This window comes from Moschus berezovskii, chromosome X (genome assembly GCF_049115385.1).
Source record: "Moschus berezovskii isolate FMDL1 chromosome X, NW_MosBer_1.0, whole genome shotgun sequence".
Classification (NCBI taxonomy): Eukaryota; Metazoa; Chordata; class Mammalia; order Artiodactyla; family Moschidae; genus Moschus; species Moschus berezovskii.
This window is the reverse complement of record NC_142488.1, coordinates 84,705,708-84,724,029: the sequence shown is the minus strand read 5'-3', so window position 1 is coordinate 84,724,029 and position 18,322 is coordinate 84,705,708. Positions and strand designations below refer to the sequence as shown.

At 38.3% G+C, this 18,322-nt stretch overlaps 1 pseudogene; it reads left to right on the top strand.

Moving 5' to 3' along the window:
- Positions 1-260: 260 nt before the first annotated feature.
- LOC129563959 (spermidine synthase-like) overlaps positions 261-18,322 on the top strand; it is a 101,138-nt pseudogene continuing 83,076 nt past the window's right edge.

Below are 18,322 nucleotides of genomic sequence, written 5' to 3'. Positions count from 1 at the left end.
CTGGAGAACAGTGCCAATTGGCTCCACTACAAATTTATGCCATTTAATCTCAATTGGGCCTTCAATACTACTTGGTAATTCTTCATTCATCCCTGTGATAATGCCCTCAGCAGTTGTTCAAAATCTTTTTTACTCTCCATGGGTTCTCAATTCCCAAAGAAGAAAATTGTCGTAACAAAGCAAAACAATTTCTCAAGAGTATAATGCAGGAAAACTTCCCCAAAGTAACATATAAAAGTGCATACTAAAAGAGCACAACCATGTACCTGAGGAAATTGACCCATATCAACCAGCAGAGACATATTCTAGTAAACTTTCTGGACTTAAGGGGAAAAGCAAAACTTTTCAGCTAAAAGAATCAAAATCATTCATAAAGAAAAGGAGATAAGATTATAGTCAGACTTTGAAAGAAAATTTATGCCAACCGAAAAAAGCAGTAGCATACTCAATATAGCAAAGAAAGATACATGAGCTAAAGATTTTCTATTCAGCCCAACTTGCAAATAAAATAAAAAAAAAACTAAACCACAGAGACAAATTTATCAGCATGCAAGGACTATTGTTCCTATGAGACTTTTAACATTTTAGATAATCAGCTTCTGACAATTAAAGTGTCTGGAGAGGCACCTTCAACATAAAACCTGATGTTACTGACCATTGAAAGCAGTCAACGCCATAGACAAAAGAGGCAACCAAATGTTTTTTATCTCCAGATAGAGACACCACCACCTAGGAAGCAAAAAGAAAAAAATAATCAACTGAAATCCGATCAAGCCTATAGAACCAACCCCCAATTTGGAGGAAATGTAAAATCAAGGCTGGAGAAAATCCTAGAGGACAAAAGGTATAGTTTCTTCAAAAAATAAACTATGAGGAAAAAAGAGGATGAAGTAGAAACTCTAAATTAAAACAGACGTAGAAATTATCAAGTGGAAGCATAACTAAACTAGTGTTTATGAATGAACATTTTGGTGATAAACTAAAAGAGAAAATAATGAATTGATTTCTAGAAAAGTCAGAATAGAGGTTAAACTTTTGAGGACAATGGAGACAGTTGTGATTAGGAGGGGCTCTCTGGCTGTTGTTGTTCAGTCGTGCAGTCATGTCCATTCCTTGAAATCCCATGGACTGCAGCACACCAGGCTTCCCTGTTCTTCACCATCTCCTGGAGCATGCTCAAACTCATGTGCACGGATTTGGTGATGCCATCCAATCATCTCAATCTCTGTCATCCCTTTTCCTCCTGCCTTCAATCTTTCCCAGCAACAGGACCTTTTCTAATGAGTTGGCTCTTCTCATCAGGTGGACAAAGTATTGGACAAAGTATTGGAGCTTCAGCATCAGTCCTTTCAATGAATATTCAGGATTGAGTTCCTCTAGGATAGACTGGTTTGGTCTCCTTGCTATCCAAGGGACTTTCAAGAATTTCCTCCAACATCACAATTCAAAAGCATCAATTCTTCGGTGCTCAACTTTCTTTATGATCCAACTCTCATATCCATACATGACTACTGGAAAAACCATAGCTTTGATTAGACGGACTTTTGTTGACAAAGTAATGTCTCTGCTTTGTAATTTGCTGTCTAGATTGGTCATAGCGTTTCTCCCAAGGAATAAACGTCTTTTAATTTTATGACTGCAGTCACCATCTGCAGTGATTTTGGAGCCCAAGTAGATAAAGTTTGTCACGGTTTCCACTGTTTCCCCATCTATTGCCATGAGTGATGAGACCAGATGTCATGACATTAGATTTCTGAATGTTGCATTCTAAGCCAACTTTTTCACTCTCTTCTTTCACCTTCATCAAGAGGCTTTTTAGGTCTTCTTCGTTTTCTGTCATAAGGCTGTTGTCATCTGCATATTTGAAGTTATTGATATTTCTCCTGACAATCTTGATTCCACATTGTGCTTCATCCAGCCCAGCATTTTGCATGATGTATTCTGCATAGATAATAAATAAGCAGGGTGATAATATACAGCCTTGTGATATTCCTTTCCCAATTTTGAACCAGTCCATTGTTCCCTGTCCAGTTCTAACTGTTGCTTCTTGACCTGCATACAGGTTTTGCAGGAGGCAGATAAGGTGGTCTGGTATTCCCATCTCTTTAAGAATTTTCCACACTTTCTTGTGATATACAAAGTCAAAGGCTTTAGTATAGTCAATGAAGCAGAAGTAGATGTTTTTCTGGAACTCTCTTGCTTTTTCCATGATCTAATGGATGTTGGCAATCTGATCTCTGGTTCCTCTGCCTTTTCTAAATCCAGCTTGTACATCTGAAAGTTCATGGTTCCTGTACTGTTGAAGCCTGGCTTGGAGAATTTTGAGCATTACTTTGCTAGCTTGTGAGATGAGTGCAATTGTGTGGGAGATTGAACATTCTTTGGCATTGCCTTTCATTGGGATTGAAATGAAAACTGACCTTTTCCAGTCCTGTGGCCACTGCTTAGTTTTCCAAATTTGCTGGTATATTGAGTTCAGCACTTTCACAGCATCATCTTTTAGGATTTGAAATAGCTCAACTGGAGTTCCATCACCTCCACTAGCTTTGTTTGTAGTGATGCTTTCTAAGGCCCACTTGACATCATACTCCAGGATGTCTGGCTCTAAGTGAGCGATCACACCCATAGTGGTTTTCTGGGTAATTAGGATCTCTTTTGTATAGTTCTTCTGTGTATTTTTCCCACCTCTTCTTAAAATCTTCTGCTTCTGTTGGATCCATACCATTTCTGTCCTTTATTGTGCCCATCTTTGCATGAAATATTTCCTTGGTATTTTTAATTTTCTTGAAGAGCTCTCTAGTCTTTCCAAGTCTATTGTTTTCCTCTATTTCTTTGCACTAATCACTTAGGAAGGCTTTCTTATCTCTCCCTGCTGTTCTTTGGAACTCTGCATTAAGATGGGTGTATCTTTCCTTTTCTCTTAAGGCCCCCTCAGACAACCATTTTGTCTTTTTGCATTTCTGTTTCTTGGGGATGGTTCTGATCACTGCCTCCTGTACAGTGTTACAACCACTGTCCATAGTTCTTCAGGTACTCTGTCTGTCAGATTGAATGCTTTGAGTATATTTTTCACTTCCACTGTATAATTGTAAGGGATTTGATAGGTCATACTTCAATAGCCTAGTGGTTTACCCTTATTTATTAAATTTAAGTCTGAATTTTGCAATAAGGAGCCAATCAGAGACTCTGGGGTGTTTGGGGTGTCTGGCAAAAATTCTAAATTTTTAACCTAATTTGTCATCTAGGTTGTTACTTACAAGGGTGTTTTTCTCATATTAATTAAGTTATACATTTAGTTAATGCAGTTTTCTGTATTTGTTATATTTTACAATAAAATCCATGCACCTATGGACACCTTATCTTTGACAAAGGAGGCAAGAATATTCAATGGAGAAAAGACAATCTCTTGAACAAGTGGTGTTGGGAAAACTGTTCAACCTTGTAAAAGAATGAAACTAGAATACTCCCTAACACCATACACAAAAATAAACTCAAAATGGATGAAAGATCTAAATGTAAGACCAGAAACTATAAAACTCCTAGAAGAGAACATAGGCAAAACACTCTCTGACATAAATCACAGCAAGATCCTCCATGACCCACTTCCCAGAATATTAGAAATAAAATCAAAAATAAATAAATGGGAATTAATTAAAATTAAAAGCTTCTGCACAGCAAAGGAAACTATAAGCAAGGTGAAAAGACAGACTTCAGAATGGGAGAAAATAATAGCAAATGAAACAACTGACAAAGGATCAATCTCAAAAATATACAAGCAACTCCTGCAGCTCAATTCCAGAAAAATAAACGACCCAATCAAAAAATGGGCCAAAGAACTAAACAGACATTTCTCCAAAGAAGACATACAGATGGCTACCAAACACATGAAAAGATGCTCAGCATCACTCATAATCAGAGAAATGCAAATCAAAAACACAATGAAGTACCATTTCATGCCAGTCAGAATGACTGCTATCCAAACGTCTGCAAGCAATAAATGCTGGAGAGGGTGTGGAGGAAAGGGAACCCTCTTACACTGTTGGTGGGAATGCAAACTAGTACAGCCACTATGGAGAACAGTGTGGAGATTCCTTAAAAACCTCGAAATAGAACTGCCATATGACCCAGCAATCACACTCCTGGGCATACACATCAATGAAACCAGAATTGAAAGAGACACATGTACTCCAATGTTCATCGCAGCACTGTTTATGATAGCCAGGACATGGAAGCAACCTAGATGTCCACCTGCAGATGAATGGATAAGAAAGCTTTGGTACATATAAACAATGGAGTATTACTCAGCAATTAAAAATAATACATTTGAATCAGTTCTAATGAGGTGTATGAAACTGGAACCTATTATATAGAGTGAAGTAAGCCAGAAAGAAAAACAATACGGTATACTAACGCATATATATGGAATTTAGAAAGATGATAATGATAACTCTGTATACGAGACAGCAAAAGAGACACACATGTATAGAACAGTCCTTTGGACTCTGTGGGAGAGGGCAAGGGTGGGATGACTTGGGAGAATGTCATTGAAATATGTGTATTATCATATGTGAAATGAATCTCCAGGCCATGTTCAATGCATGATACAGGATGCTCGGGGCTGGTGCACTGGGATGAACCACAGGGTTTGGATGGGTAGGGAGGTGGCAGGGGGCTTCAAGATTGGGAACACATGTACACCCAGGGCAGATCCATGTCAGTGTATGGCAAAACCAATACAATAATGTAAAGTAATTAGCCTCCAATTTAAATAAATTAAAAAAATAAAATAAAAAAAACAAAGCATCAGTTCTTTGGCACTCAGCTTTCTTCACAGTCCAACTCTCACACACAAAAAAATAATGATAATTTTTTAAAAAGAAACACTGCATGGTGTTTCATGTTGTTTATCTTTTTCTTTTATGGCAGTAAGGCATTAAAACGCAGCCTGAATACACACAATTTTGCAGCCAGAACATAGAGAGCAGAGCCAAAATGGTCTATTTTTTTGGGAAATCAATGGCAACTCAGGGGATTATTCAATATTAAAAAAAAGTCATATATATATTTCATTCCTCTGTTTTTGCCCACTACAATGCTCATCATTTCCGTTATTTCTTTTATAGATGTGGTTTCTTCTCCAGTAATCAAAATTATGAAATAAATATAACAGTAAATTTTATACTATTAGATAAAGCAACCTAGGTTTAAAAAGAGTATTTTTTATATAAAATCTGCAAATCCTCTTACTCAGATCAGAGTCAAAACTCAGATCAGAAAGGTGCCTTTTATATTTATCACTATTTCTTCAATCTCATATAAGAATAGGTCACCAAAAATAAATTCAATTATGAAATAATGCCATTTGAAGCAACATAGATGGACCTAGAGTTTGTCATACTGAGTGAAGTAAGTCAGACAGAGAAAGACAAATATGATATGATATCACTTCTACATGGAATCTAAAAAAAAAGAGTGCAAATTTACTTATTTACAAAGCAGAATTAGAGTCAGAGATGTAGAAAAGAAACATGGTTACCAGGGGGAAAGAGGGGGAGGGATAAATTGGGAGACCAAGATTGACATATACACACTATTATATACAAAATAGATAACTAATAAAGACCTACTGTATAGCACAGGAAACTCTACTCAATACTCTGTAATGACCTATATGGGAAAATAATCTAAAAAAGAGTGGATATATGTATATGTATAACTGATTCACTTTGCTGTGCACCCAAAACTTACACAATGCTGTAAATCAACTACACTTAAATAAATATTTTTTAAATGTTCAATATTCATATATATTCATATTAAAATGGAAGAAAGATGATATAGAAGAAACTAAAATCTCCCAGAGCGATCACTTGCCCTTAGCTTCTTATTACTAGCTAGCTCCTATTACCCATGATGCTTGTCTTTTATAGCATAAATAATAATTTAAAATTTTTTGATAACGGAAAATCTCAGGTATATACAGAAGTATATATAATAGTATAATGGACCTCCATGTACTGATCATACAGCTTCAACAATTATCAACACGTGGCCAATCTTGTTTTATTTATTCATCTATCCCATCCCCCTTCTCACTAGATCACTTTGGAGAATAGTCTATACATTTATTTTCATTTCAAAAATGCTTTCAGCTATCGGCAGCAGAGTATCCATGAAGAAAATAGCAAACACAAAGACTCAGCCAAATACTGTCAGTACCCCAGTGCTTACAGAAGAGCAAATTCAGCAAAATCCTTCACCTTTATCCAGAAAGTGCCTAATATCTTGCTAAAGTTTAAGTTTCCAACTTTGTCCTTCAACCAATTAGCATCCATGACTATGGTATACCAAAGCTAATAAAAGCAACAGTGCTTTCCAGAAAACTCTTAATAACTTCTAAAGTTTAAGTTTGTAAATTTATAGCTGTCCTGTAAAGTTCAGTCCATATGGATAACAGAAAAAGAATTAACCTGAAGATGAGATTTGGGTTAGTCTCTGTTTTGCTCATTTTCTTTAGTGTGTCCTTAAGTGCATCACCTAAAACATTGAGCCTGTTCCCCCTGAGGATGAGAGTCATAAAGGAAAGGAAAGTGAAGTTCCTCAGTCGTGTCTGACTCTTTGCGACCCCATGGACTGTAACCTATCAGGCTCGTTCATCCATGGGATTTTCCAGGCAAGAGTACTGGAGTGGGTTGACATTTCCTTCTCTAGTTCCAAATTATTCAAGCTTCATATATCTGAGGCTTCAATAAATTGACTTTGAGTAGCACTCTCTCCTGGTGGAGTTAGAAGGTAAAGCTTAAATGCTCTACACAAAGAGTTAACTGTAGTTTAAAAGTGCTCTAAAAATTAAGGTGAAAATAAGAATTTTAAGAAATTCTTTAAAATATAAATTTCAACTACATATGCTATCACTGCTATTCCAAGAGTCTACTATTTGTGAGATATTCTTCTAGCACACATATGTAGACACAACCGAAAATTGCTGTCTAAAGAGCTGGAAAATCATTGACTTGCTATATAATGAAAGGCTCAACTAAGAGTGTATTAAACTAGAATTCATTTTCAGTTGAAATTCAGGATCAGATTTTACCCTGTTCTAAACAAGACACCATCAGTTCAGTTCACTTCAGTCGCTCAGTCATGTCCGACTCTTTGCGACCTCATGAATCAAAGCACGCCAGGCCTCCCTGTCCATCGCCAACTCCCGGAGTTCACCCAAACTCATCTCCATCAAGTCGGTGATGCCATCCAGCCATCTCATTCTCGGTCGTCCCCTTCTCCTCCCGCCCCCAACCTTTCCAAGCATCAGAGTCTTTTCTAGTGAGTCAACTCGTCGCATGAGGTGGCCAAAGTATTGGAGTTTCAGCATTAGCATCAGTCCTTCCAATGAACACCCAGGATTGATCTCCCTTAGAATGGACTGGTTGGATCTCCTCGCAGTCCAAGGGACTCTCAAGAGTCTTCTCCAACACCACAGTTCAAAAGCATCATTTCTTTCGCACTCAACTTTCTTCACAGTACAACTTTCACATCCATACATGACCACTGGAAAAACCATAGCTTTGACTAGACGGACCTTTGTTGGCAAAGTAATGTCTCTGCTTTTTAATATGCTATCTAGGTTGGTCGTAACTTTCCTTCCAAGGAGTAAGCGTCTTTTAATTTCATGGCTGCAATCAGCATCCAAAGTGATTTTGGAGTCCAAAAAAATAAAGTCTGACACTGTTTCCACTGTTTTTCCATCTATTTCCCATGAAGTGATGGGACCAGATGCCATGATCTTTGTCTTCTGAATGTTGAGCTTCAAGCCAGCCTTTTCACTCTCCTCTTTCACTTTCCTCAAGAAGCTTTTGAGTTCCTCTTCACTTTCTGCCATAAGGGTGATGTCATCTGCATATCTGAGGTGATGGATATTTCTCCTGGCAATCTTGATTCCAGCTGGTGCTTCTTCCAGCCCAGCATTCCTATTCATGTACTCTGCATATAAGTTAAATAAGCAGGGTGGCAATATACAGTCTTGACATACTCCTTTTCCTATTTGGAACCAGTCTGTTGTTCCATGTCCAGTTCCAACTGTTGCTTACTGACCTGCATACAGGTTTCTCAAGAGGCAGGTCAGGGGGTCTGGGATTCCCTTCTCTTTCAGAATTGTCCACAGTTTATTGTGATCCACACAGTCAAAGGCTTTGGCATAGTCAATGAAGCAGAAATAGATATATTTTTGGAACTCTCTTGCTTTCTCCATGATACAGCGGATGTTGGCAATTTGATCTCTGGTGCCTCTGCCTTTTCTAAAAGCTGCTTGAACATCTGGAACATATTGCTGGAGCCTGGCTTGGAGAATTTTGAGCATGGCTTTATTAGTGTGTGAGATGAGTGCAATTGTGCGCTAGTTTGAACATTCTTTGGCCTTGCCTTTCTTTGGGATTGGAATGAAGACTGACCTTTTCCAGTCCTGTGGCCACTGCTGAGTTTTCCAAATCTGCTGGCATATTGAGTGCAGCACTTTCACAGCATCATCTTTCAAGATTTGAAATATCTTAACTAGAATTCCATTACCTCCACTAGCTTTGTTCATAGTGTTGCTTTCTAAGGCCCACTTGACTTCACATTCCAAGATGTCTGGCTCTAGGTCTGTGATCACACCATCGTGATCACCTTGGTTATGAAGATCTTTTTGTACAGGTCTTCTGTGTATTCTTGCCACCTCTTCTTAATATTTTCTGCTTCTATTAGGTCCATACCATTTCTGTCCTTTATCGAGCCCATCTTTGCATGAAATGTTCCCTTGATATCTCTAATTTTCTTGAAGAGATCTCTTGTTTTTCCTATTCTGTCGTTTTCCTCTATTTCTTTGCATTGATTGCTTTCTTATCTCTCCTTGCTATTCTTTGGAACTCTGCATTCAGATGCTTATATCTTTCCTTTTCTCCTTTGCTTTTAGCTTCTCTTCTTTTCACCTCCCTAAAAATCCTCTGTGCTCCTTCTGTTCATCACTTTCCCTTAATCCCTGGCAACCACTGATCTTTATACTGTCTCTGTAGTTTTTTCTTTTCCAGAATGTCATAGAGTTGCAGTCATACAGATTGTAGCCTTTTCAAACTGACTTCTTCTGCTTAGCAATATACATTTGGTTTCTTCCTTGTCTTTTCATGATTTTATCTCATTTCTTCTTTTCTTCTTCTTTTGTTTTTTGGCCATGCTTTGCGGCATGGAAGATCTTAGTTTCCCAAGCAGCTACTGAACACATGCCTCCTGCAGTGGAAGCACAGAGTCTTAACCACTGCACAGCCAGGGAACTTGCATAAAAATATTCTTTTGATATTTTTTTGTTTACTTTTTCATTGTTGGTTAAAAAATAAACAAACTAGATCATATCCTTGAATAGGTAAAGGATAAACAAACTGTGGTTCCTCAGAAATTGGGATATTTTTCATAATTAAAAAGAAATGAGCTATCAGAAGACTTACCTGGCTGTCCAGTGGTTAAGACTCCACACTTTCACTGCAAGTGGCACAAGTTCAATACCTGGTTGGGGAACTAAGATCCTGCTTGCCTGCATGATGTGGCAAAAAAAAAAAAAAATGTTTTTAAGAGTTTAGCAAATGTGTTGCTTTTCATGAATATATCAAGTTTTCTGCTAACATTTGGAACAGTCCATTTTCATTTGGTCAATTGCAGGGTAGACTTTTAGAAGTACTATTTTATGTTGATTTATTGTGTACTGGTTTGCATTTTGTTCTGGATGGTAGATCTGCTTTGTGACTATTGAATATAAAAGGAATATACCAGAACAGTTAGAATATACATATACTAGCTTTTCATTCAGAGAAGGCAATGGCACCCCACTCCATTACTCTTGCTTGGTAAATCCCATGGACAGAGGAGCCTAGTAGGCTGCAGTCCACGGGGTCGTGAAGTTGGATATGACTGAGTGACTTCACTTTCACTTTTCACTTTCATGCATTGGAGAAGGAAGTGGCAACCCACTCCAGTGTTCTTGTCTGGAGAATCCCAGGGACGGCGGATCCTGGTGGGCTGCTATCTATTGGGTTGCACAGAGTCGGACATGACTGAAGCAACTTAGCAGCAGCAGCAGCATTTCATTATAGGGGACTGGAATGGAAAAGTAGGAAGTCAAGAATCACCTGGAGTAACAGGCAAATTTGGCCTTGGAGTACAGAATGAACCAAGGCAAAGGCTAATAGAGTTATGCCAAGAGAAAGTACTGGTCATAGGAAACACCCTCTTCCAACAACACAAGAGAAGACTCTACACATGGACTTCACCAGATGGTCAATACCGAAATCAGACTGATTATATTCTTTGCAACCAAAGCTGGAGAAGCTCTATAGTGTCAGCAAACACAAGAGCGGGAGCTGATTATGAACTCCTTATTGCCAAATTCAGACTTAAATTGAAGAAAGTAGGGAAAACCACTAGACCATTCAGATATGACCTAAATCAAGTCCCTTATGATTATACAGTGAAAGTGAGAAATAGATTTAAAGGACTAGATCTGATAGATAAAGTGCCTGATGAACTATGGATGGAGGTTTGTGAAATTGTACAGGAGACAGGGATAAAGACCATCCCCATTAAATAGTAATAAAAAACCAAAATGGCTGTGAAAAGAAGAGAAGTGAAAAGCAAAGGAGAAAAGGAAAGATATAAGCATCTGAATGCAGAGTTCCAAAGAATAGCAAGGAGGGATAAGAAAGCCTTCCTTAGTGATCAGTGCAAAAAATAGAGGAAAACAATAGAATGGGAATGACTAGAGATCTCTTCAAGAAAATTAGAGATACCAAGGGAACATTTCATGCAAAAATGGGCTCGATAAAGGACAGAAATGGTATGGAATTAACAATAGCAGAAGATATTAAGAAGAGGTGGCAAGAATACACAAAACTGTACAAAAAAGATCATCATGACCCAGATAATCACGATGGTGTGATCACTCACCTTGAGCCAGACATCCTGGAATGTGAAGTCAAGTGGGCCTTAGGAAGAATCACTATGAACAAAGCTAGTGGAGGTGGTAGAATTCCAGTTGAGCTATTTCAAATCCTAAAAGATGATGCTGTGAAAGTGCTGCACTCAATATACCAGCACATTTGGAAAACTCAGCAGTGGCCACAAGACTGGAAACAGTCAGTTTTCATTCCAATCCCAAAGAAAGGCAGTGTCAAAGAATGCTCAAAGTGCTGCATAATTGCACTTACACACTAGTAAAATAATGCTCAAAATTCTCCAAACCTGGTTCCAACAATACATGAACTGTGAACTTCCAGATGTTCAAGCTGGTTTTAGAAAAGGCAGAGGAACAAGAGATCAAATTGCCAACATCCTTTGGAACATCAAAAAAGCAGGAGAGTTCCAGAAAAAAGATCTATTGATCTATTTCTGTTTTATTGACTATGGCAAAGCTTTTGACTTTGTGGATCACCACAAACTGCGGACAATTCTGAAAGAGATGGGATACCAGACCACCCGACCTGCCTCTTGAGAAATCTGTTTGCAAGTCAGGAGGCAACAGTTAGAACTGGATATGGAAAAACAGACTGGTTCCAAGCAAGAATAGGAGTACGTGAAGGCTACATATTGTCACCCTGCTTCTTTAACGCATAAACAGAGTACATCATGGGAAACGTTGGGCTGGATAAAGCACAAGCTGGAGTCAAGATTGCTGGGAGAAATATCAATGAAGTAAGATATGGAGATGACATTGCCCTATGGCAGAAAGCGAAGAAGTACTAGAGAACCACTTGATGAAAGTGAAATAGAAGAGTGAAAAAGTTGACTGAAAGCTCAACATTCAGAAAATTAAAATCATGTCATCCGCTCCCATCAATTCATGGCAAATAGATGGGGAAACAGTGGAAAGAGTGGCAAACTTTATTTTTTGCGCTCCAAAATTACTGCAGATGGTGACTGAAGCCATGAAATTAAAAGACACTTGCTCCTTGGAAGGAAAGTTATGACCAACCTAGACAGCATATTAAAAAGCAGAGACAAACAAAATTGTAGCAATCAGAATCCAACAACACATTAAGAAGATCATACATCATGACCAAGTGGGCTTTATCCCAGGAATGCAAGGATTCTTCAATATCCGCAAATCAATCAATGTAATACACCACATTAACAAACTGAAAAATAAAAATCATATGAATACCTCAATAGATGCAGAGAAAGCCTTTGACAAATTCAACATTCATTGATGATAAAAACCCTCAAGAAAGTGGGAATAGAAGGGGCATATCTCAACATAATAAAAGCTATATATGCCAAACCCACAGCAAACATTATCCTCAACGGTGAAAAACTGAAAGCATTTCCCCTAAAATCAGGGACAAGACAAGGGTGCCCACTTTCACCACTACTATTCAACATAGTTCTGGAAGTTTTGGCTACAGCCGTCAGAGCAGAAAAAGTCATAAAAGGAATACAAATTGGAAAAGAAGAAGTAAAACTTTCACTGTTCGCTGATGATGTGATCCTCTACACAGAAAACACTAAAGATTCTACCAGAAAACTACTAGAGCTAATCAATGAATACAGTAAAGTTGCAGGATATAAAATCAACACACAGAAATTCCTTGCATTCCTATACACTAATAATGAGAAAATAGAAAAAGAAATTAAGGAAACTCTTCCATTCACTGTTGCAATGAAAAGAATTAAATACTTAGGAATATATCTGCCTAAGGAAACAAAAGACTTGTACATAAAAAACTATAAAACACTAGTGAAAGTAATCAAAGAGGACACTAATAGATGGAGAAATATACCGTGTTCGTGGATTGGAAGAATAAATATTGTAAAAATGAGTATACTACCCAAAGTAATTTATACATTCAATGCAATCCCTATCAAACTATCAACGATATTTTTCACAGAACTAGAACAGATAATCTCACAATTTGTATGGAAATACAGAAAACCTCGAATAGCCAAAGCAATCTTGAGGAAGAAGAATGGAACTGGGGGAATTAACCGGCTGGACTTCAGGCTCTACTACAAAGCCACAGTCATCAAGACAGTATGGTACTGGCATAAAGACAGAAACATAGATCAATGGAACAAAATAGAAAGCCCAGAGATAAATCCACGCACCTATGGACACCTTATCTTTGACAAAGGAGGCAAGAATATAAAATGGAGAAAATACAGTCTCTTTAACAAGTGGTGCTGGGAAAACTGGTCAGCCACTTGTAAAAGAATGAAACTAGAACACTTCCTAACACCATACACCAAAATAAACTCAAAATGGATTAGAGATCTAAATGTAAGACCAGAAACTATAAAACTCCTAGAGGAGAACGTAGGCAAAACACTCTCTGACATAAATCACGGCAGGATCTTCCAAGACCCACCTCTCAGAATATTGGAAATAAAAGCAAAAATAAACAAATGGGACCTAATTAAAATCAAAAGCTTCTGCACAGCAAAGGAAACTATAAGCAAGGTGAAAAGACAGCCTGCAGAATGGGAGAAAAGAATATCAAATGAAGCAACGGATAAAGGATTAATCTCCAAAATATACAAGCAGCTCCTGCAGCTCAATTCCAGAAAAATAAATGACCCACTAAAAAATGGGCCAAAGAACTAAACAGACAGTCCTCCAAAGAAGACATCCAGATGGCTAACAAACACATGAAAAAATGCTCAACATCCCTCATAATCAGAGAAATGCAAATCAAAACCACAATGAGATACCATTTCACACCAGTCAGAATGGCTGCTATCCAAAAGTCTACATGCAATAAATGCTGGAGAGGGTGTGGAGAGAAGGGAACCCTCTTACACTGTTGGTGGGAATGCAAACTAGTACAGCCACTATGGAGAACAGTGTGGAGATTCCTCAAAAACTGGAAATAGAACTGCCATATGATCCAGCAATCGCACTCCTGGGCATACACACCGAAGAAACCAGAATTGAAAGAGACACATGTACCCCAATGTTCATTGCAGCACTGTTTATAATAGCCAGGACATGGAAGCAACCTAGATGTCCATCTGCAGACGAATGGATAAGAAAGCTTTGGTACATATACACAATGGAGTATTACTCAGCCATTAAAAAGAATGCATTTGAACCAGTTCCAATGAGATGGATGAAACTAGATCCTATTATACAGAGTGAAGTAAGGCAGAAAGAAAAATACCAATACAATATACTAATGCATCTATATGGAATTTAGAAAGATGGAAATGATAACCGTGTATACGAGATAGCAAAAGAGACACAGTTGTATAGAACAGTCTTTGGGACTCTGTGGGTGAGGGTGAGGGTGGTATGGTTTGGGAGAATGGCATTGAAACATGTATATTATCATATGTGAAATGAATTGCCAGTTCAGGGTCGATGCATGTTACAGAATGCTCGGGGCTGGTATGTGGGGATGACCCAGAGGGAGGATAAGGGGAGGAGGGAGGTTGGAGGGGGGTTTGGGAGAGGGAACTCATGTACACCCGGGGTGGATTCATGTCAATGTATGGCAAAACCAACCAATATAATATTGCAAAATAATTAGCCTCCAATGAAAATAAAAATTAAGAAAAATATATTAGTAAAAAAAAAAAAAAAAAAAGCAGAGACATTACTTTGCCAACAAAGGTCCGTCTAGTCAAGGCTATAGTTTTTCCAGTAGTCATGTATCGATGAGCTGGACCATAAGGAAAGCTGAGTGTCAAAGAATTGATGCTTTTTAACTGTGGTGTTGGAGAAGACTCTTGAGAGTCCCTTCGACTGCAAGGAGATGATTCAGTCTTAAAGGAACTCAATCTTTAATATTCATTGGAAGAACTGATGCTGAAGCTGAAACTCCAATACTTTGGCCACCTGATGGAAAGAACTGACTCATTTGAAAAGACCCTGATGCTGGGAAACATTGAAGGCGGGAGGAGAAGGGGATGACAGTGGATTAGGTGGTTAGATGGCATCATTGAATCTGAGTAGACTCTGGGAGTTGGTGATGCAAAGGGGTGCCCTGCGAGCCGCAGTCCATGGGGTCACAGAGAGTTGGACTCGACTGAGTGACAGAGCTGAACCGTACTGAACTGATATTAGCTTAGGAGAAACAAGGTAGGGGTTCAGGGATGAGTTTTACTTTATTAAACAGCTTATCATTGACTTATCTTGAAATATTGCTTTGAGTGTAACCACATAGATTTTCTTTAACTTGAAGGCTGCTCATCAATATTTCACATGAGAATCTCCTGTCTAATTCAACAAACATATAGTAATTGACTGGTCCCTGACTCCATTCTAGGTGCTTTAGATATATCAGTGTAGAAACCAGATAAAAATACTTGCCCTTATGGAGTTAGTTAACATTGTTGTAGAGGGAGACAAGAAACAGATTGTATCAGTCAAATTTATCATGTGTCCTAAAGCTAAGGGTTTTAGAAAAAACAAATAAAGTAAGCTAAGGAGATCTGATGTGCAGGGCTGAGGGTTAGACTTTATTTATTTACTTTTTAATTTAAATTTTTAATTTTTATAAAAATTTAAAGGTTACTTTTGATTTACAGTTATTACAAAATATTGACTATATTCTCTGTGTTGTACAATATATTCCCATAACCCATCTTATAACACATACTTAGTATCTCCCACTCCCCCACCCTTATATTGGACCCCACCACTTGTAACCACTAGTTTGTTCTCCATATCTGTGAGTCTGCTTCTTTTATGTCACTTTCAGTAGTGTGTTATATTTATTAGATTCGACATATAAACGATATAATATACTATTTATCTTTCTCTGACTTATTTCACTGAGCAAAATTCCCTCCAAGTCCATACATATTGCTGCAAATAGCAAGATTTCATTATTTCTTATGGCTGAGTAACATTCCATTGTATATATGTACCACACCTTCTTTATCTATCCATTTGTTAATGGACACTTAGGTTGCTTTCATGTCTTAGCTATTATAAATTGTGCTGCTATGATCATTGGAGTGTTTGTATCTTTTTGAATTAGGGTGTTAGCGTTTTTTCTTTTTTAGTATTGAGGGTGAGATTGCAAATAGGATGGTTAAGATATACTGACTTCCACAGTCAGAACTGGACATGGAACAACAGACTGGTTCCAAATAGGAAAAGGAGTACGTCAAGGCTGTATATTGTCACCTTGCTTATTTCACTTATATGCAGAGTACATCATGAGGAACGCTGGGCTGGAAGAAGCACAAGCTGGAATCAAGATTGCTCGGAGAAATATCCATAACCTCAGATATGCAGATGACACCACCCTTATGGCAGAAAGTGAAGAGGAACTCAAAAGCTTCTTGATGAAAGTGAAAGAGGAGAGTGAAAAGGTTGGCTTGAAGCTCAACATTCAGAAAACAAAGATCTCAGTTCATAACTGGAGTATTAAATGGGTCAGACCAAGGTGAACTGGAAACCATATCTGACTAATCACTGGAAGGGCGGGGCAGGAATATGGGATATAACAATATAAGATGAGACACAATGAGGTCTACCACTCAGTTCTGACAGACAGTACAGATACAAGCTGTAGCAAATTGGCCTTAAGTAGATCTTCGGTAGGCATTACTCAGCCAGAAACAGGAACTGGGATTTAGGATGGAGCTGAGGTTTTGCCAGGACTCAGTGATCATTCCAAATTCTAGACTTGGGGATTGGTATAGAAACCCAGGCAGAGCGTTAGAAGGTAGAAGGTAGAAGTCCAAATCTAGTTATAGGAACTATGCCACCTTTTAGAATCTAATACACAAAAACTATGGTGAAAATCAGAATACAGGTCAGCATGGGAACACCAGCAAAGCATCTTCATTTTTAGCAGGCAAGCTGGAGGAGAAGGGGATGACAGAGGCCGAGGTGGTTGGATGGCATCACTGACTCAATGGACATGACTTTGAGCAAGCTCTGGGAGATAGCGAAGGAAAGGGAAGCCTGGCATGCTGCAGTCCATAGGGTCACAAAGAGTCGGAGGCAGCTGAGCAACTGAACAACAAGATATTGGTTGGCCTAGGGTTCCCTTTCTTCCTCCAGCCTCATCCAGCTCAGAGTATGAGGGAGCCTTATACCTAGATTTGAGAGTTAAAAGGCTCAGAAAAGTTTAGGTTCAGGGCACATGGTACACAATTCCTCCATATAGGATGGCAAATGTCATTGCCATCTGCTTATTTTTTTGCATTTAAATCAAGTGTAGCAACAAAACATTTCAAAAATGCTTTAAGAAAAGTATTGTTCCAACAGTGATGAATTGATTCATCACTTTATTTTACAAGAATATATCACTAGCCTATGATAAAGCTTGTCCTAGCTATTCTACTTTCCTTAAGATATCTCTGTACAAGCCTGCCCTTGTGACTGGTTGTCATCTCATAATAGGGATGAAATTTCATTCATCATCAGCATTCACCTAAACACACAAGTCTCACCAAATAACAGAAGTTATGTACTACTCACTTTTTCCCAGGACAAATTTAAGAAGAAGGAAGGCAATTAAGAAGCACCTAAATCACCTAAGGGGAAAATATTTTAAAATAATAAAAGTTGATTTCTGTGATATATGTTACCCTGAAGCTAGACTGAAACAATGTGGCTTCCCTGGGGCTTCGTGTGTCCACCACCTGGAAGTGTCAGTTGGTACAGATTGTAGCAGACTGTCTGCTTCAAGACATCAGCCACATGGAGCCTGTGACATCTGTGGGTTTTGGTCTTTAATGACTGTGTATTTGATTTTAGTTCTGAGATATATATTTATCCAGTAGGATCTGGAAGAAATTGAAAAATGATTTTTTTAACTTTTTAAAATTCTTTATTGGAGGCTAATTATTTTGCAATATTATATTGGTTGGTTTTGCCATACATTGACATGAATCAGCCCGGGTTTACATGAGTTCTCCTTCCTGAACCCCTCCCCCACCTCCTTTCTCCCCTTATCCTCCTGCTGGGTCATCCCCGTGCACCAACCCCGAGCATCCTGTATCATGCGTCAAACCTGGACTGGTGATTCATTTCATATATGATAATATACACGTTTCAATGCCATTCTCCCAAATCATCCCACCCTTGCCCTCTCCCACAGAGACCCAAAGACTGTTATATACACCTGTGTCTCTTTTGCTGTCTCATATACAGGGTTATCATTTCCATCTTTCTAAATTCCATATATATGTGTTAGTATACTGTATTGGAGTTTTTCTTTCTGGCTTACTTCACTCTGTATAATAGGCTCCAGTTTCATCCACGTCATTAGAACTGATTCAAATGCATTCTTTTTAATGGATGAGTAATACTCCATTGTGTACAGGTACCAAAGCTTTCTTATCCATTCGT